Here is a 20,171-nt window from a genome sequence, read left to right as displayed (position 1 = left end):
TCTTAAGGGCTACCTTTGATTATACTTAAAGTTTTCACTGCGATAATGTGCATTTTTATAGTTATATGATACGAAGTAGAGTAATAAAGATCTGTGTGCAACGCAAGATGCTTTGGATGTATAAATAAAAGAAAAGGTGAGGCTCGCAGACAGGCGTCGCAAAATATGTGTTGCATCCCATGATGCTTTGCGCGAATATCATTTTTATAAAAACCAAGTGGCATTAATGTTGAATAGCAACTTGCCTGTTATTGCAGATGCGTATATATATATGCACGCTGATTCCTTTTTGCTTTTTGGTTCATTTGTCTCATATTTACAAACAGAAACCATAACCTAGACACACATGCAGTGGAAAGGCTCACGACAGCCGTCTCACCTATCGTTAGCTTTGCGCAGTGGCAGTATCGTAGCCTATGAGGTTTATCCGAGGCGCGATTATTGCTAGTTGAAAACTTTACCCAATACCCCGCCTGGACGACTTGAAATATAGTCGGCTATGGCAATTTTTGACGGTCTCTACGGAGACTGATTTTCATGTCAAATATAAATCGTAAGAAAACTTTAGAGTTCGAAACCATTGATACTTTGTTGGAGACAACGTCGTCATCTATTTAAATATATTACTTCTGTCTTGAACCGTGTACGTTCTCTTCCACGAGCCTTTAAAGGAGACGTGCTATGTCATTTCCTCTCGCTGGTACGTAATAGTTATTATTTGAAGATATTTAAATAATTTTACGCTGGAAAAATCAGTTTCCTGTTAGGTGTAGATTGAAACAACTATCGTTCCCTTTATATATCATCGATGCTTGTGTTATACTCTGGAAACGGTAACATTTCACACTTGTAATGTATCCGGTTCATTTAATCATGCGTCTATGCTTGCTTTTCCAACAATAAACAAGTTATTATGTCTAATTTACTGAAATGTTTCGTCATTGAAATTGGTAAAACCATAACAGAAGTGTATGTTGGTTCCGGGGACTTCCCTTCACCAGCGTCCGTCCCACAGCTTTGCGCAGTGGCAGTATCGTAGCCTATGAGGTTTATCCGAGGCGCGATTATTGCTGGTTGAAAACTTTACCCAATACCCCGCCTGGACGACTTGAAATATAGTCGGCTAAGGCAATTTTTGACGGTCTCTACGGAGACTGATATTTTGTAAACGACAGCAATATATTAATAAATACCGTCTTTCTTTCGCTAGCTCTAGAGCAAGCCATAGGTTCTCTAACCCGGCGTGATAACACTGTATGTATACCGTAGACAAAGATTCCCAACATTGATGTGTATCCTGATATATGTACGTGCTACAAATTATAACATTTCTGTTTCCCCTCTTATGAATGTGATTAATAAAATAAAGTCAGACGGTTGTGAGCTGAATGTTGGCGGACCTAAATAAAGACGCACAGGCATATGCGTCACTTCCGCTTCGCCCCATGACCTTTTTGTTTGTTTATAATCTACAGATTTTGGCGTTTGACCATTCACCATTTTTGAAATTCGCACTCCAAGTTCAATTACCACTAATATTAATCTTGTGATTAATTCAGAAGTTTGGTTGAAAAAGGCAGCGCCTCTGCATGCAGAGGTTAACCGGTCTCTATTGTTGAATGGTAACTGCAATTGTTGCATCTTTAAACCCATAACGGAGGTATATCTTGTTCCCAGGAAGTCTATGAAGTTTATCCGAGGCAAACTTTACCCAATACCCCGCCTGGACGACTTGAATTGACTATGGCAATTTTTGACGGTCTCTACGGAGACTGATGTGGTATTAATGAAAATGTGATGAGATCAGTCCATGGTGATTATTGTGTCAACAGCACGTGGAGTTGAATTGAAATTCTCCAATTTAAACCATAAACCTTTCTCTAATTAATTATTGTTTTTATTATTATCCTTATTATTTTTCAAACATATTTTAGTTTTTCCCACCACATCGATGGCAGACAAAACAACTACACGTCCTCTACACAAAATTCCAATTATTAACAATAGAGGGCGCTGTTGTGTTGAACGTTGAGATATAAGAGCTACTTTGAAATATTAGACTGATATACAGTATATTAATGTTTGAACGTGTAGCTCATCATTCTTTGAAAGATGAGTAAGATATTTTAGGGGGGAAGTTAAAAAAGTAACATTTCAGTCGTGATTTTAACACCCTAGTAGAATTATAATTACGCTTATCTCTGATTAGAAGAGGATCTGGGGCGGAGGTGCAATCAAGTCTTCTCATTAGGCTGATGAGCATGAACACCAACTTACGCCCCCACCTTGAGATAAGAAATTTTCATTTATCTCAGTGTCAAACTAATCCTTAAATCTGAGCAGAACGTTTGGTCTGAGTAGAAGAATATGTGCTCGTGTTTACCACAGGTAAAGACACAACTGACTTTTCTACCCATGACGCATGTATTGACTAATTTGCAACAAATGGAACCTGCAGCCGGTCCACTTGACCCTCAGGTGACCCAGCGTTTTCTCATAAACACTTCAGATCAGTGTTTTTTAGTGTATGACACATTTTCCCCCAGATCTTTGCAACCATCTTTCTCAATATAAACAATAAAATGTTCCTAACTGTTCATAATAAATAGATTACATCGCAGGACTAGTTCCTAGGTAACCATGTGACTGGGCTGACGATTGCTATGGAAACCAGAGTATCTGCTCTCTTTCACTCCGGGCTCAATTCTTTGAGGGAACATGCGACATTGTGTGAATTGGTTATTCGTTTTAGCGTTGGCAGCTGGGCAGGAAAACACACTCAAACTTCCCCTTCGTGAGGTTAAATTTGGGCTGCTGAATAATGTTGAACCATGTCTACACAGGAGGAGGAGCCACAAGAGGAGAGATTCACACAATTCATCGTTAGAAGAATAGTTTGTTCTTCGTTTTCTCGGTTCTGTTGAACAAAAGCAGGAAACCAGAACAAGAAATGGGTTTGTTCGGTTGCAGACGTCCAGTCTTCATATTGTTTGTTATTGGGTCATTTCTGGGTAACGGAATAATACCACCCAATGTATTAATTTATTAACTTGAGAATTTAAGATTAGAGCCAAATCCAAAGTGAGTACGTCTCTAACTGAAATGCTGAGGAAGCAGAATATGGACAGCCAGTTTTTACTTGGGAAAGTTTAGAAAAATGCTGCTAAGAGGACAAATATATAAAGTGGAGTATTTGAGTCACTTTACACTTAATATGATCAATAATATAAAGAGTTTTCAGTGCCTATTTTGGTTTTCATGGCGCACTCAAGTCCATCTGAAATGGAACAAACCTGAGATCTTAAAAGCTCAATGAGCACATAATGTGTCTAGTTATCAAGCTTTTCATCTAAATGTGAACTAAACTTGGTGGTCTAAAGCTCTCTGTCTGAACCCTACTTTAAAGAAACTGCTCACAGATTCACTAGGACTCAAGTCTCTGTAACCCAATGTCCATATGTCCTGCAGCCTCTGTCCCTGCACATCCCCACCAGGTCCCGGTACTTGCTGTGGGTGCAGTCACGGCTCCCTTAAGGCCCTCTTCCCAGAGGACCGTGCAAATAAACAAGACAAAAAATACAGCACAGTGAGGCTTTGCACTCATTGAAAAAGAGATGGAGTTTATGGTGTTGTTGTTTTTGTTGTTGGTGTTTATGGTGAATGACCAGCATTACAGTGGCTTAAAGCTATTGTTACCATGTAGCCAGACTGCTAGCCTAGCTGCTGGCTAGTTTATTTATGATTATTCTGTGTATCTCATCTGGAATCCTGAAAGGCACCATGCTACAGTGATGTTCCAGCCTTGTTTGCTGCCTGACACAAGACAGCTGCATGACAATGCGGCTGTTTTTTACACATACCTACAGATTAGCCGTTACCTTCTTTGGTAACAAGACCCAGTTGTTTCAATTTATGGCCTCTCCAAAAATAGCAGCGAGCCTTCAGAGTTTATAACTGAAACCGAGGAGCACCGAGTCAAATAAACAGTAAACTAATCATTTCCCTTCACACAGCTTCTTGCTTTTGCTCAGCTTCCTCCTCACAGGTTCGGATGTTTTTGTGCCCCTCACCCCCAAATGTAAAAAGAAAAAGCTTTGTTAGAAACCCTATAAGAGTCTTTGATTTCTTTTGGTCAACAGGTTATTTGTAGCTGTTCTGTGAGTCAAAGTCTCGACTTCCATAGGCAACGCCAGCCTTTCCCCGGAAGAGTGGGACTTCAGTCTCATATTTAGCGCTTTGATCTATCTCCATTTGTGAAAAACCTGACTGTTTTACCTGTGAAGTTCCTCCCTGGCCTTCATTCTCCTTAAATCCAACCAGGATATGAAGAGGCCACACCACTGAACAGAAACCTTAAAAGTGAACAGCTCATTCTACACAGCCTATAAAATCTGCTCCAGTCCTTTAACGCCAAATGGTTCTTATTTACCGGCTGGGACTCTGGGGGTCGCCCCCAATCAGCTTTATTATTCTCCCGTTAATATCGGACCATCTTTACCTGAACAGTGAGAGAGGTCAATGTTGCTCAGGCTGTTTTCCATCCAAACTTGCCTTTCCTAAACTTCACTGAAGGAAACCCAGGTTCTTCCAAAGCACCTCATGATGTCCTCCACCGGCCTGCAGCTCTTTGAAATAGCTTGTTAACCGAGGCCGCGGCCTTTCCTCGCGATCTGGGAGCTTTTAATTGGATTTCTTTGACCAGATTACTGCCCACTGCGGATTTTAAGAACCGAGTCTGTGCGTGCACGTTAATCAGAAGTAAACTTTGGTGTTTTTACTCCTCATACGCAAAGCACCCCGACAGTACAATTCTTTTTAATAAGCGCCTCTAAATCACAGCGGTGTGCACGTCCACACTGCAACACGGTGCCGACGTGTTTTCAAGGAAAGCTCAACCTGCACCAGCGTTCCGATATAGGTAACTCTTGTCGGATCAGATCTTAACAAGGTACACGTTTTCGCGGCAGGGACATCAGGTGCGAGTTTATTACTCCCGCGTCCCCGTGTCATGCCCCTCATACCGCGCCTCATCTGTTCCTGTCTCCCTGCTTGTTAAAGCCAGCTAAAAATGGCTCCCGGTGCCGCTTCGCAGGGATCACATGACGTCCAATCTCAGGGGAGCGTTGGGGTGCTGATCAAAGGGGCGATGTCCCAGCAGGACGAGCCAAGACCAGGAAGTTATGGAATGAGGCTCAAATTAACCTCAATTAATTATCAGCCACGCTTCAAGTTAAAACTGCACAACTGACTGGTCTCAATATTTAAATAGTGTCTGTAATCGGGTTAATGCCAGTGAAAGTGCAGATGTACGATAGGAATTTTTACTTTTACTTTCTGAAACATGACATGCGTGAATGACAGTTCTTAATTGAGTTAGCACTAATCAGATATTATACAAAGTCTGGCAAATCTTTTTAGCTCACTGTTAACAAGTATAGCAGCGGTTAGCTTAGTTAGCTGTGAAGCTAAACGTAGCTCAGTCAAAGAATACAAAAAGAATTCAACTCTGAATGTTAGGGTTAGGGTTTTTTTTTTCATATTTGATGAAAATATGAGAATTTCAAGGTAACATCAGGCCGGACTCAGCAGAACTCATCGCTAACATCTCTTGCACTTTCAAAAATAAAATTCGGAGTACACCTCACACGTTTCACTTCGCACAAGCCATCGTTCCCACTCAAAACGCAGAATTAACGGCAGAGGCTGCAGAGCAGTTTCATAAGACTGGGATTTCTTGCCAAACTCCGTGTTGCTATTCCTGCCGCCGCCTTGCCTGCAGAGACCGTTTTACACGGCAGGGTAGGTGGTTAACAGACTGTTGATGTCTTGGCCAAGGATGTGCTTGTTTTCCTTTACAAGAAATCCACATGAACGGTGCGAGCAAAGGCTGCTTATTAGACCTATATGTTGTCATTTCAGCGATGCCTTTAAGATGGAACAAGCACAACATTCGGACTCCTACAGGTGTTTCACAATTCGGAAAATAAATCGAGAGGAATCTCAGTGAAAAGGCACTTATGGCTAAATTCCTCACATTTTCTGAGGTTTTGGTCAAACACTTAATAATCTAGTAATCGGGACAAATAGTAAAAGTATAAATGTGAAAAGAAGCTATGTTCTTTTTTTTAATCATCATGGAATATTTTCTGTTTTGGGAAAATCAATGTGTGTCTCGCCACACTTTCATTTTAGATGGATGAAACATCGATGCAAAACGCGAGATATAGCGCGAGATACCGGAGGAAGAGCCATAAAAAGTCCCGATCCCTACAGAGCAGCTTGAATCTAAAGGACAGATCCTTTTATGCTCTGCTGACATTTATGTTATGTAGCCTTTTCAGTAATGTCCTAGCCATCCCATCCTGGTGGCTGAGCACCAGGGGCAGCGATTGAAGATCCGGGATGCTCCTTATGCTAATGCATGCCGTATTTTACCCAGTTGACCTGTCGCTGAAGGGTAGCCACTGCATTTAACATTACTTCAGTCACTCCATCAGAACGTGGATCTGCTGGTGATGTCAGAAACATGCAGAAACCAGCAGACTTCCACTGCTTTACCATTTCTGTTCTAACCTCTGACCTTTCTCTGTCGGCTCGGGGTCATCTCCGACATGTCCTGCACCTGAGTCCCGGTCTGCGGACGCACGGGCGTGATGGAGCGACAGTACATGGTCAACGTCCATGACAAATCTCCTGTCAGACAGACTCTCATCCCAGTGAATAATCAGACAACAGAACCTGATCTTGGAAGGATGTTTCTCTTTTTAAGAAACTGGCGAACCCAGAAGAAAAGTCATCACGAAACAGCCTCTGTTTGCGGTTATGTATTAAAAATGATTCAACCGTCTCGTGGAACTGCAAATATTGTAATGCTGACAGTGAATAACAAACGTCTTATGCAACCGATGTGAGTGGTGATGAGTAAAACCTGCAGATGAAATGAAACTGGTAATAGTATCAGATGCTGAGCGTGAACAGACAACACCATCTGCCATCTTCTGTCCAGCTTTGAAAAGACTTTGACTAATAAACATGAATTTTTACACTGGTAAATGTTTATTGAAATATCAGCCTCTTGTTTGTCTTTCTTGTTTAAGAGGTTTGGACATGTCTCCTATTTTTATAGTATTTGGTATCAATTTGAAAGCCTCCTCAGGAAAATCCAATTTACTGGAAGTATTTTGAGTTCTGCCAGCTCGACTGCATATTCACATCTCAAAGCCTGTCAGGCATTTTAAAAAAAACCAACAAATCTGTACGGCCATATTTCCTGCAGAGTTTTATATTTCAGGTATATTATAGGAAATGTGTCACTGCATCGATTTTCGACACTATTCTGACACACGAGCCTGTAACCAAGATGTTCTGGTTCCGATTTTAGAAGTCAAACACAGCCTAGCGCCACCTACTGGCACAGGCTAGCCTGAAGTATACACATTCACCATGATGTGTTTTCATGGCTTTTGTAGTTAGGTGGCCATCATAGCATCAAGCGCTGAAATTGAGGTATAGATTTGCAGCTTACAAAGTAACACACCCTGATAAAATCACACCTTTCCTGGATGGACAATTGTCTGTGGCAGGAAATCAGTAAATATCTCAGATGTTGAAAAAGCAATTCAAGCAGCGGGAGATAAATAACCACGTATAGAGCTATCAGCCCAGTAACCCTTTAAATGTCAGCTGAAGTGAGAGCACATGGAAAGCTGCCTTCATCTGATAAGCAGAATATCCACTGTGGAGCAGCCACAGGAAATAGGCTGATCTGTTAGCCGAATCATCCGACCTCGTTGAAGCAGCACCGAGAGAAACATTAGCGAGACTGAGAGGAAGTGAGACGTGGAGTCTTAAGCGCCTGATGTGGCGAATGTCCCAAAATCATCGGCGACAAACGGCCTCCTCTGTCATTGATCACCGAAGCTCAAACCGGGCAAGCAAATTTTAATCAGAGCCGTGAGATTTAAGAAGCTGAAGATAATTCCTACCTGCACAACTCAAGGGTGTGCTAACAAGTGCTTTATAACGCCATCAGATCAGCTGAATCATACCATTCAAATTCATATTTGAAGCTCTAATGATGCCACAGATAAAATCCTCTTTTCCCACCGTTGCAGATCTATTTTATATGACTAATATAACTAATTGGTTGAAGAAAAACCCTGTTTTCAGCATTGTGGCCAGATTTGCATATTCTGTGAAGTGATTTTAAGAAATTCTACTAATGAAACGGTGATTGTCCCCTGTGTTGGTAGCATTTTGGAAAATATAGTCTCACAGTAAAATGATAAACTAAACTTTACAATTAATATCAAACATTGAGGCCAAAATCTCCCCATTTCAGAACGATATCGGGCTGAAATAGTGTCCTGACTCCAAGGTTCCAACAGCCGCTTCACTGAATTGAAGCCTCCACAAAGAAAATCTCAACAATGTCCTCTTTCCCACTCTTTAAAGCCGCCCTCCTGTTTGTGTTGGCTGCCATTCGCAGCCATCTGAACCGCCAGCTGACTGAGACCGAGGCCGACTCCTCCAGGCTGCGGTCTGGGTCGGTTGCCTGCCGTCCCCGCTGACATGTGCAGCTCAGAAAGGTGGATGAATAATGGAGGAGTGCAGCCAGGAGGGCTTTTTTTCATCTCCCAGACCAGCGAGTTCATGGAGCCGCTCCAGTCCCCTCCTCAACAGGTAACGTCCCCAAAGATTTGCCCCACTCTGCTCACACACACGTCGGCGTTTCTTTCAGATTTAGAGCCGAAACGCAGTGAAATTAACAACCTGGATGGGGGGGGGGGGTGTCTTTGAAGAGCATTTCTCAGCAGTTGCTAAGATACAGCTGAGGTGTTGGTGTCAGACAGTGATAATTATGCTACAACAATGTGATTACTGATGAATAATTTACCCGGCAAGAGACAATGAGACGCAAAAAGTGTTGCTTTTACAAACTGTAGTGACTAAAGTAAACAAAGGGATGTTGGTGGTGTAGCAAAGGAAAAGGGGATTCTCGTGGAACAGCTAATTCAGCGACTACATACCTCATGTATAAAGGTCAGAACCCAGGATTGGATCCCCCTAGAATAGAAAAATGTACAGAATATACAGGAACGTGAGAGTTGGCTGGTAAATGGACTACTGCAGTCCTGTAAACAGACTGGGAGGAGCCTCAAGTTAACAGCCAAGGTTTCGGGGAAATGTAAGTCTCCTGGACAAACTAACCTCAATCTACAAGATCGAAAGACATCTACACTACTGGACCTCTTTATTAACCCAAATTTAAAAAACTTAAGCTTGTAGATGTATTTTGACCAGACTGTCACCTGGAATCTTGATGATTTTGAAGGTTAGTACTTACCACATAGAACTACTGGCTGACTTAGTGCTGTGACCTTATAACGGGGTGCTATCAGCCAGAGCTGATGATAAGCAGCTGGTATAGTCTGGTTACAGGGTGGTCACGGTACTCCAGATAAGCTGTGGGGAGGTGGGCTCTCTAAGTCTGGCTGTTCCTCTGACAGACTCATGGATTCCCTCTGACTGGCTGGAAACGCCGAATGGCAAATGAGATGCTTCTCCACGGTTCCTCAACCTCCCAGCCCGGTGAAGTAGAACACATCAGAGTGTCAGATTTAAACGGCATTTTGAGACATAAAGCCGATAAACGAGAGAGGTTTGTAGGTTTAGCTACAAATGTGCACCTTCCAGGGCCAACTCAGATGAGATCCATCACCCTCTTTGTGTGAATGGCGGCCCGGTCGGTGACGACGCGAACGCAACATTTACCCACAGTGTGCGGAGTGAGACTGTGAGGGAAGACAAACGTATTAAGATGACGGATCTGTTGATCGGGAGAACACAGGCCCAGAATCATTCATTCATGTGGGTTTCCCAGTGGAGCAGAGAATAAAAAAACATATATATATATATAAGAACTATGTTTGAGGAGAAAGTGGTGCTGTTGTCCTCAGCTGGAAAGAAACAAAAACAGGAACTACAGCCTCTGGCGCGTGTCTAATCTGTAGCTCTAGAGGCTCCGGGACCAACAAATTAAATGGGTCTTGGGGAGGACAACAAATAGGGTCTTAAATGGCAGCCTCTGTCTGTCTCCGCAGAGGTTCAGCCCATCTCTGCCCTCAAAGCCATTTGGGAAATTAACTGAAGAGCCAGAGGACGGAAACGGTGTCCTCTGTCTTCTGCACCTTTTCTTTGGTCTCTGCATTTAAACCACAGCTGCTATTAGGATGAATCAGGACAATCGAGCCAGGGTTAGACCAGTGGTGGTGGGGATGGGGATTGGGATTGGGGAGTGGGGGGCACCAGAAATGCTTCAGAAATCCGAAAATTTCCTTTTTTTCCCCACCTGCTTTTGTCACAAGCTTTCATCTGCTTCTTTGCTTATAAATGACAGGTGTGGAAGAAAAGTGGATCTTTCCCAGTCGTTAATGGGTGGGAGTCAGGAATCCACCCTGGACCGGTCAAGGGTCTAAACAGCTGTTAGCAGCCGGTTAAAGCGTGGGAGGAAACCAGAGGAGCAGGAGCAGGGCTACGCCGACCCAGAGCCAACATGCCATCTTCACAGGTTCCACTTTCACATGACAGATTTATTGTTTTGACAATGACTCTATTTATAAAAGCAGCCAAAGGAAAAAACATCTAAAGAATAGGTTTTAGAGCAGCACAATGGTGTCTAAACCGTTTCATTTCATCTTTCTTTGAAATTTGGACCTGACTGGTAATTATAATCTGCAGCCACACTGACGAGAGGAGGACGCTGCTGGAGGCCTGCGTGGGAGGACATGCATTAAGCTGGGACATCAGCGAGGGTTCCATTAGTCGCCCATTGTGGGGGAAAGCCATCCATAAGATAATGTCCTACCTGGTCAAACTGATGCAGTGAGATATCTGGAAGTGAATTTCAGGGCTTGATTTAAACAATAGAGTGTTACATTAAAAAAAAACTCCAACGCACATTAAAGGAAAGATTTAATATGAGCAGACGTATCATTTAATTCCATAAGCCAGAGACCTGAACAGACTTATTATCTATATTTAGGCTCTCTGTGATGAGCTGCGTTGACAGAGGGAGCTTTTAATAGCCTGAAATACCATCCGCTTGCTTCCAGTCTGGATGTCTCACTTTGATGTGGACGCCATTATGAAGCAAAAGCTGACATTTTCATGCTTCTTCTCCAAATAGACATGAAATTTACTTTCGGACCACATGAAAACGATTCCTAACCGAGGCAAGAACAGAATTTAAAAGTGGCTAAAGCTTAACGTCACCCAAGACCATTAACCAGCCACTGAATTTGTGTTATACACAGATTCTTTTAAGTGATTGAAATCATTTGCATGAAATTAATACACTCTTTGGAAGACCACTGTCCTTCTTCTCTTCTCAACGAGAAGGCAAGTTCAGGCTTTCACTTGCATAATTGAAGCAAATCGCCTGGGAGTCGCTGCATTAATCCCCTCTTGGAGAAATTGCAGACTGAAGCGATTAGAGTCAGGTGGTACTGACCTGAACAGACATGAAAGATGCTCTGCTGGTGCTTTGCAGAGAGTTCTTCCAGTGAACTTTGCAAAAATCTAATGTTTCACCCCCATGAGAAAAAAGGAAGCTGAGCCAGGAGAATAACTCGCGTTCTTTCTTTCTGTGGAAGTGAGGGACCCTTTAAAATCTGAAAGAATCTTCTGCTGAATACTTGAAATCATGCTTTATTTGTGTCACCATCTGCTGTTGTTGTATTAGGATTATATGACTTTTTTTCTGAAAACTGCCAAACCGCTGCTTTAAAACCGGCCAAACCCGTCGACACAGAGTAATATCGGACCTCCACTCGATCAAAGGGCAATTAACTTCAAATAACACTCCGCCACACCAGCTTGACTTTGTCAGCAGGTTGTCACCAAAGGTCAAGCTATTCCTTCTTTTAAACTCCAAAGCAGGGAAGAATTGGCAGGTATTTACATATTAATGATGTGCTGCTCTGCATATAAATAAGAGTTTTAATTCTCTGGCCAGTTAAAGGTCAGACAGAGTGCAACATGTCTGGCTAACGTGAAACAGGAAGAACACCAGATAGTGAAGGAATGCAGTGCTGCTGCGTCCGGAATTTATTTATTCATTTTTTCCCAACGCTGGCATTTTTAGAGTATTGCATTTGTTTTGTGCAAATGGAAATGTCTAGATAATGGCTTATTATTGTAGCATTTAGCTGATGCCAAGCGGTATTTATTTGCATGCCACTGGCACAGTCTGAGTGCCTCTTCATGCTTTGCTTCCAGGGAAGCCGAAGCTTGAAATAAATATTACATGAGCTGAAGCTAATCCACGCCGGGCTGATTAGCTTCTAAAAAGGGAATAATTCACCAAATAATGAAAGCGGCTCAACAGTTTGATAGAAATGTTCCGCAAATGTCCATAATGATGCATAATCCCTCAATAACTGGCAAATGAGTCAGCTCGTTTTTTTAAACCTGTCAGCGGCTGTGTGAAAATGCAACTTTTCTGGACTAGAATTTCTACAAAATCTGAAATTATCTTCACCCTAGGACACCGAAATGTAACCAGCAAAGCGTACATGATATAGCCGATAGTGGCAATGACCTAAACACCTACTGTGCACCAGATTAATACCCTTTGTTTGGTGTGGAGCCAATTGAAATCATTTCTTATTTCTTCAAGCTTCCAAGAATTATTTTCAACTTTGTGTTGAGTCTGTGACAATCAGCATTTGTCTGTCGGCGCTTTATAGAAACCCAGTCTGACTGCCAACCATCACAAGACATCACTTGGAGCAGGTCTAAGCTCATGGGAGGACCCTCCTCATGCTGGTTGGATGGTCAAAGAGGGGGAGATGAGGCAGCCGGAGGGCTGAAAGAGTTTGAAACTAACTTATAAGAAAGTGTCCTCATTGTGTCTGAGCCAAGTGAACAGTTCCATCAATTATAGTTGCAAATTCTATCTTTTTTTCTTGTCAGTTGCTTTACACTGTATCTTCTTATACATTACATTGTTCCTGCACCACATCAAAAGTTTACTCCCCATCCCGAATGGAGAGACCCATATATTGTAGCCCCAAATGATCTGAAATAGAACAAGATCAGTAATATATGAGTTGGAAATTAAAATCGGAAGCTGTCACTCAGCAACACTCACCTCATCACAGCGTTTTCAAATAGAAGTTTTAAGAGTTCAGAGTGTCAGATGAACAATGTCGACCACAGTAAAAGAATTGAATAAGAGGAATAAAGGCAACCAAGGTGTAGGAGATGGAGGCTGACAATAGGAGCCGTTTCCTACTCTTATCATTCCCAACACACTCACCCTGTGCGCGGGTGGGCTGCTGTCTATTGTCTGCAGAGGCAGGGCACGCCTGTGACATTATGACAGCAGCTATTGTGCACCGAAACCAAGATGGGCCCTTTATAATGGACTGGCACGGCTATTGGTGCGCTCCACTGACATCCATTGGCAGGGCAGATGTGACATTTAGCTGGCTGTCACCCTGCTGGCTGAGCTGGGAGGGGAGGTAATGACAGCGGCTAACTGGTTTGAGAGGTGTGTCGCGTGGCCAGCGTCACACATGACCTTTAACATGAATGTGACCACATTTGCGCCTGTCATTTATCGCAGGGCCGCCGTGATGGATCTCCCTGCTCTGCTGCGTCCACGGCGTTTCGTCTCTGCTGAAACTGGGAATCGATAACGAAATGTCACCGTCCGTGCGGCCGTCTGCGTGATTTTTGCGAACCCTTATTGAGATGCCAGAGAAAGATGAGTGGAATTAATCAGAGGCCTTTAATTAAATGAAGAACTCCATCACACTGCCTGATAAGTAGATCTTAACGCTCTTAATATCAATTCTTTATTGTAAATTATGACAAAATAGCAGATTTTACATCACCACTAGTGTCTTTACACTTTATTATTGCAGCAAAGGCCCACTGACTGGATTTTACTCCAACGCACTGTGATTTCTTTTGAGATTCAAGCAATGCTATCTGGGAAGTCATGCAGCTCATTACAAATTTAAGTGCACATTATTTAAGGATTAAAGATTTGAAATGCTAATCCTCTTCAACAGTTGCAGGATTGTTGATTACTGGACCGTCACGAGTGGCTCAGCCTGTGTGTGTCTTAAAATAAACCCATTGCTCTTTTTATAACAATATGGGGTTACTAACAATGTTTGATGTGGTGAAACATAAAATCCTTCGTGCATGTCCGAACACATCTCAGCTTTTGAATCATTATAGGCCACCTTTCCCATTTGTGGCACATTTCATGCAGAATATGTTATCATCAGAATTATGCATTAATATCTTGTTTTGCTGTCAGCAGACCAGCAGGAGGTAGAGGAAACGCTTTCCTTAGTGAGCTCAATGCACGCAAAGGGGCAATCCTCTCTGCTCTCTGGTTGCCATGGTAATGTTTTAGACACGGGAAATGTAGAGTAGAAGGAAACACACATTTCAGTGGGTCCCTTGGCTGAGTTGCATATGGAGCACTTCATACGGATGAATGGATATTTTGTGAATCAATACCAAGAACAGAAATTACTATAATTTAACAACTAATGTTTCCATTTAAACCAAACACCTTTGAGCAGGTCGGGCCTGCAAGGAAAAGCAGGAATACCTGTGGCCCAACTTTAATTAGCAACCACCATCTGTAATCTCATTAAATCAGATATTGATCATTTCAAAATTCTTCACCTGATCTCAGGTATGGACACACGTCTTATTTCACATCTTTTTAAATCTGCAGGATCATAACTGAAACTGCACAAGCCCCCTCCCCCCTCTCAACTCTGCCTCCAGTTTTGTTATCTCACTTTGGACAGCTGGGCTCACAACAGTGTGGTTGCCACGGAAACACGCAATAAGACACTAATAAGTCAATAGTTGTTATATCGGAGGTAAGAAAGGATGCAAAGAGGGTAAAGACGAACTAATGCAGATCCACGTGTCGGAGGAGAGTTCCCGCGGCTGTAAAATGACGACCTTTGTCAAACACGAGTCTTTCCTGGTGTTTTAATTCTTTCCACTCTGTGTTTTATGATTAAATGCTTCCATTTGTTCTTCCGCAGAGACTCAATTCTGCATCTGAAAATACTCAGAACGGTATTGCAAGGTGACCGAACATAAAAACATAAAGCATATCTTTGCAACCCAGGCATCTGGACCTTGCACAGATGGCTCCCATTTTTAATCAGAACCACCAAAAAAAAACAACCAAAAAACCCGTTTCCTCTTTGAAACTACCAGCCATTTATTAAAGCGCCTCAGTACTGAGAAAACTGTCTGTTTTGTCAGAGCAAATAGTAATTACAGCTAATAGAAGAAAGAGCTTTTAACAAAAAGAAATTGTGTTGAATATCAATCAAAATGTCAGGAAAAAAACATGTGATAGAAAGGCTTTTCACCGACATATCAGAGGGGTGATTTGTCTTGTTCTTCTCAAGCTTTCTTCCTGTATAAAGGTCAGTTTTCCTTGCCACTGTTGCTTGTTTTGGCTGTTGCTTGTTGAGCTGCCTGTATGTTGAAAAGTGCCTCTCGAGAGAGAGACAGGGCGACCTAACTGCATCGCTGTGAGAGGCTCTCGGCGCCACCTGACCCAGCGTTTTTGGTTGTTGTTTTTTTTAGAGTCGGGAGTGAGAACATGTGGACTCGTCGCTCAAGATAACAGTGCCTTCACGCAGATAAGCTGTAGACTTTGCTAAGTTAATTAACCCATTTAAAGAAGAAAGGGAAGGAGAAAGCGGTTGTCTCAGAGGAGCTTTGTTGAAAATCACAGGCTCTGCAGAATCGCCCCGTCCTCCTCAGATGTTCGTGACAGCTGCCCGAGGTCTTCCATTATAAACAGCGTGGCGCAGGTGTCTGCCGCCTCTCTGATTCACCCCAATAATAATCTTTCTGACTGGCTGCTATTTCCAGACTAATTGATGTCTGAAAAGCAATCCGGTCCACATCAGGAATAGATCTGACTCCCACCCACTCATCTCAGGAGGAATTGAAAGTGGCTTTTGACAAAAGGTTAAGTGCATCGCTACATTACATCACCTTTTGAGAGTATTTTTACCGTCCCCCCCAAAAAGCTCACGACATTTTCAGGAGAAACACATTTTAAGGGAAAAAAAAACCAAAAACTTTTATCTCACCCTCTTCAAATATAACAGCACTTTGTCTGGACGTGTCTCTACCCTGAGAAAGCAGATGAAAGAGTGCTAAAGGGCCAAAGGTGGCTGCGATAACAAGTGATTCCCTAACCCTGCCTGCTGGCACCGCGGGCTGCGCCCCCATTATCCCTCACCTGCTCTCACCTGCCAGTCTAACGGACCCCATCCTCCAGCCCCGTCTGCTTCTGATCTCCTCCCCGCGGCGGCTGCATGCTGGGCTACAATGGTCAAAAATGGAGCTCTCAAATTACAGTCTTGTGTTGCTTAAAATAGCCAACAAGTCTGCGTGTTTGTGTTTGAGTTGGGAGCACTGATGGCCCTTCTTGCGTCAGCTCTGCCATGGCAACCAGGCTTTAATGGTGAGCGTCTCCCGTTCTTCTTCAAATGTTTCCTCGCACCATCAAAGACAAGTGTCCACGGCGGTGGTGATAATTTTGTTCTCTTTGTGGCGCGTTACATCATAATGGACGACCTAACACTCAGTTTAAACTACACAAAGGGGACAGAATCAAACATGGGTTTGCATCACATATCTAGCAAAATACGACAAACGTTATTTTACTGTAGATTTGTGATGTTGCCATGTGATTCCATTTTCAGTCTGGGTGTTTGCAGAAGGATGTCTGCCCCACGAACCTGCTGTGCCTGTCACTGCACATCTGGTTAATATAATCTGATAGATTGTATCACCTCTGACGTTTCCAGATTTGATTTGAGGCTCCCTGGATTCAGGATCTCATTCCTAGTCTGCGAGCTCTTGTTTTCGTTGGTGCTGTTTTTGAGTCAAACACAATGAAGGTGTAATCAGGGTCCAAATTGTTCCATCTTTGAGATGTTGTTAGAGGCAGTAACAAGGCAGAAACAACTGTGCATCTGATAGGGTGACCTAATGTGATGAAACAGGTAATGTCTTTGCGAATGTCTTTTAAAATCAAGCTGTTTGAAGAGCAGCTAACCCAGAGGAGGAGAGACTGTAAGCAAATGAAAGTGGCCCTTTAAAGAAGGCCTGGCTATATTAAAGACAATGACTGGAAACGCTTGATCAAAGATTTTACCCAGCAGCTACCACTGTGACAGGAGGGAAATGACCAGAAGCTTCAGACTAAATGCTTCCAAACGCTTAGATGCATGGACACTCCTCTGTTATGAAAAGGCTTTTGATTCCTAAAATGGAATGTTTTTATATCCTTGAGGACATTAAATAAAACAGGATAATTGAGTATACAGTCAGAAATATTAAATAACATTCCTGGGTGCTTAACTCAGACCCTTGAATTCTAATAAAAATAAATAAAAGCCTTTGTTTTGATTCCAGCCATGTATTTTAAGATCTATTCCAAAAACAGATGAAGCAGATTCATGTTTCAGTGCAAGTTTTAGAAATTCAAATATTCCCAGAAGTAATCCAATTTCTTAGTTGGTGCGATGGTGACAATCGGATTAAATTCATCTGATCCCCCAGCTTTGCTCCGGGAAATATCACTTGAAAGTAAGCAGAAGTTGGTCGTGAGCGTCACTGAGTGATAATAGGGTGGGTGGTGAGGGAATGACACCGGTGCCGGCTTGTGCAACGTGTGTGGCAGCAACGATGCCGCCCACCTCAAACAGCACTTAATACTATACAATTTACTGCAACAAAAGAAGGCCGTTGTGCAGCGTGTAAAAGACTTTTGTAGAGCTGTGTGTGTGTGTGTGTGTGTGTGTGTGTGTGTGTATGTGTGTGTGTGTGTGTGTGTGTGTGTGTGTGTGTGTGTGTGTGTTCCACCTGGCCATGTGCCGTGTCCTGTATTTACCTGCATGTTGTCAACACTCATCTGCCTCGAGGGCTTCAGCGAGCAATCGAATTACATTTGGTTCCCGTTCTCCTGTCAGTCTTCTGTTCCTCAACCATTCAGGTGCATCTGTGCATGTGTGCGCTGTTGCTGGAGCATTCAAGACAAGAAGCAGCTGCCAAATCCCCACAAAGATAAGAGCCCTAAAGAATGACAAATTGGCTGATTGTTATTGATTGAGCAGAGCAAATTATCGTCTGCGTAACTTCCAGCAGGCTGGGGCCTCCACCGATTGTTGTTTAGATGCAGTTTACCGTAGAATCGGGTGATGTTATTGAGTACCATTGTGTAAATATATGCATACGTATGATAAGTGGTCCAATATTTAGCAGTCTCAGTGTTAGAGCCAGATAATCTGAATGAAACTTACCGATCTGCTCAGATCAGTGCCACTTAAATTCCAGTGCAGGTTTAAGGGGCATTTTATTGTTGCTAGAGTATACGGAGACTAGAGTATGCAGTCCACGCGCTTGATTGGTGCAATGCAGCTCGCAGCCGTGCAGGGAGAGCTGAGCAGTTCAGGCCTGCAGCAAAGCACAAAGTCAGGTGGAGTTTTCTTTTTTTAAGGAAGCAGAAGTAGAGGTTATTCCAAACACACAGAAAGGAGTTGTGCCTCTTCAGAGTTGAGGATTTGCCCAATGTAACCCCTCCTAGATGGGTGAGCACGGCTATATATGTAGCAGCAGAATGAGCCTGATTGGAGACAGGAGTGTGTAATTAGCCAGGTGATTGATCAGCAAGGATCACCATCCCCTTTCAGACAGAAAACACAATAAGGAGGGGGCCCAGGCAGAAGAGGGGAAAAGGAAAAGACTTGATTTATATGAGCCTGGTCCTGCTCAAGGTTTCTTCCTGTTAAAAGGTAGCTTTTCCTCACCCCTGTTGCTTGCCCGGGGGTCAGGCCTCAGTGTTCTGTAAAACACAAAGAGCCTTGAACTGAATTGAATTCACCTCATTCGCTTTTGTAAAACACAAACATCAAACACAACCTCGTACTTCTATCTTTGTGAAGACTTTCATCAGCACGATGCAACTGTTGAACTAAATGAGATACATTTACAATATTGCCTCATCTGACTGACAGAAGAACCATCAAATTATTTAGAGTGAATCTCTAAGAACAAAAGGGGAAGTTCAACAACTGGCATTAAGTGATTAGAATGCAAGAATATTTGAGCACAAGCCAGCTGCAAATGACAAAAAACCCATCTGTTATTGGACTTAAAACTTAAAAGCATTTCCAAATAAAAGTGCAGCTAACCATTTTCAATAATCTTGCCATTTGGAGACAGTTGAGATGCCATTTCCTGCTTCCCCACTCGTTCCTGTGAGGTCTTATTACACAGTTCTTCGATGATTCATGCTCAGATCGTTTCGTCAATAGCAGCCAAACCCAAACACTGGGTGGAATAACAACACCGTTTACACATATGAGAGGCGCCTGTTTCTTTTTAACTGCACGATTTTAGGCCGACTACCAATAATATCATTTTACAAGATCCAGGAAGGGGCTGGCAGGACAACCTTCCAGTCAGTGCATGTTTCTAACCCTCAGTTCATTACAAAAAAAAAAAATTAACAACCCGAAAGTTCAACTCAGGCTGTATCTAAACGTCCACCTAAGTAGATATAAGCTGTGTTATGGCTCATTTGGCGAGAATTATAAGCTTGAACGTCTTCCTCGCAGCATAAATGAGTCACTGAGCATGAATCTGCATGATTGATCTCACTCACCTGATATCGACGGAGACCCACACACATTGTGTACAGCATCTCTCTCTCTCTCTCTCTCTCTCTCTCTCTCACACACACACACACACACACACACACACACACACACACTCACACGCACTCTGTGACTAAATCTTTTTCTTTACAGCCATCAATTACACCTCACTCAAGTGGCATTATATTATTGTGACGGCTACATGACAGGCTCAACGACCAGTGATATGCAGCTTTTTAAAATCTTTTAATCAGGCCAGTGTAATAAATACACTCACAGACCAGCCTCCACATCAAGACCCTTATTTCACTTGTTCTTTCTTAATTAAATGAATAGACGCTATTTGTTTTAGACCCCTGGGGGAAAATGGCATAATTGTAGATGGTTTTCTCTACTCTAGGCTTCTCTGCATCAGCAGCTTCTAAAAGGGAAGGTTTC

The 20,171-nt window shown here is 42.8% G+C and overlaps 2 long non-coding RNA genes and 2 other non-coding genes across 5 annotated transcripts; 3 read left to right on the top strand and 1 right to left on the bottom strand.

Annotated features, from left to right (window-relative positions):
- Positions 1–387: 387 nt before the first annotated feature.
- LOC130536982 (U4 spliceosomal RNA) lies at positions 388–528 on the top strand. Its single transcript, XR_008953523.1, has one exon. It is a non-coding gene; the product is annotated as a U4 spliceosomal RNA (small nuclear RNA).
- Positions 529–1,013: 485 nt separating this feature from the next.
- LOC130536983 (U4 spliceosomal RNA) lies at positions 1,014–1,154 on the top strand. The gene has a single exon (XR_008953524.1). It is a non-coding gene; the product is annotated as a U4 spliceosomal RNA (small nuclear RNA).
- Positions 1,155–9,470: 8,316 nt separating this feature from the next.
- Positions 9,471–10,983, top strand: LOC130536837 (uncharacterized). Its single transcript, XR_008953484.1, has 3 exons — positions 9,471–9,591; positions 10,400–10,570; positions 10,741–10,983. It is a non-coding gene; the product is annotated as an uncharacterized LOC130536837 (long non-coding RNA).
- A 6,472-nt stretch (positions 10,984–17,455) lies between these two features.
- LOC130536836 (uncharacterized) lies at positions 17,456–18,668 on the bottom strand. 2 transcript variants are annotated; one of them, XR_008953483.1, is made up of 4 exons: positions 18,606–18,668; positions 18,378–18,531; positions 17,969–18,150; positions 17,457–17,657 (listed from the first exon to the last, which is right to left on the bottom strand). It is a non-coding gene; the product is annotated as an uncharacterized LOC130536836 (long non-coding RNA). The 2 variants fall into 2 exon arrangements; XR_008953482.1 differs by having other exon boundaries at positions 17,456–17,657; positions 18,378–18,652.
- Positions 18,669–20,171: the final 1,503 nt, after the last annotated feature.

Source organism: Takifugu flavidus, chromosome 13, assembly GCF_003711565.1.
Source record: "Takifugu flavidus isolate HTHZ2018 chromosome 13, ASM371156v2, whole genome shotgun sequence".
In the NCBI taxonomy this organism is placed as follows: domain Eukaryota; kingdom Metazoa; phylum Chordata; class Actinopteri; order Tetraodontiformes; family Tetraodontidae; genus Takifugu; species Takifugu flavidus.
The sequence above is the reverse complement of the archived record's forward strand: the minus strand, read 5'-3'. Positions and strand labels throughout refer to the sequence as shown.